Here is a 501-nt window from a genome sequence, read left to right as displayed (position 1 = left end):
TGTGGTGAGAGGGTGTGGGGGAGTTAGCATTTTGTAAATACAAAGTACAGTGTTAGTTTCTGTAAAAAAAAAAAACCAAAAAAAAAAAACAAGGAATCATGAGGTGCATTAAATATAGCCTTCAGGAAATCATCAAATGCTGTAAAATGGCAATTTCACCCGCCGTCTTTACCAGCAGTGCCTTAGTGCTGTTTGCAGTACTGACTTCACCTACGTAAACCAAGCAAGCCATCAAATGCAACTATCCTCAGACCATCACCATAGCAACAAGCTGGCCAATCAGAATGACAGGACTCATATATATATACATATATATTTTAACACCAGATGGTCACTGCCTGGTCTGAGGAGTCCTTAGAGCCCATGCACCAGGCAGTAAAGCCACTGACAAATCACTAACCTTAATGCCATGTGATTCACGGGACAACACAATTTACATACCAGTCCAACTCAAACATAGGCAATTGATTATGAATATCGTGCATGACATTATTGATATTA

Source organism: Rhinatrema bivittatum, chromosome 5 (assembly GCF_901001135.1).
Source record: "Rhinatrema bivittatum chromosome 5, aRhiBiv1.1, whole genome shotgun sequence".
Lineage (NCBI taxonomy): Eukaryota > Metazoa > Chordata > Amphibia > Gymnophiona > Rhinatrematidae > Rhinatrema > Rhinatrema bivittatum.
The sequence above is the reverse complement of the archived record's forward strand: the minus strand, read 5'-3'. Positions refer to the sequence as shown.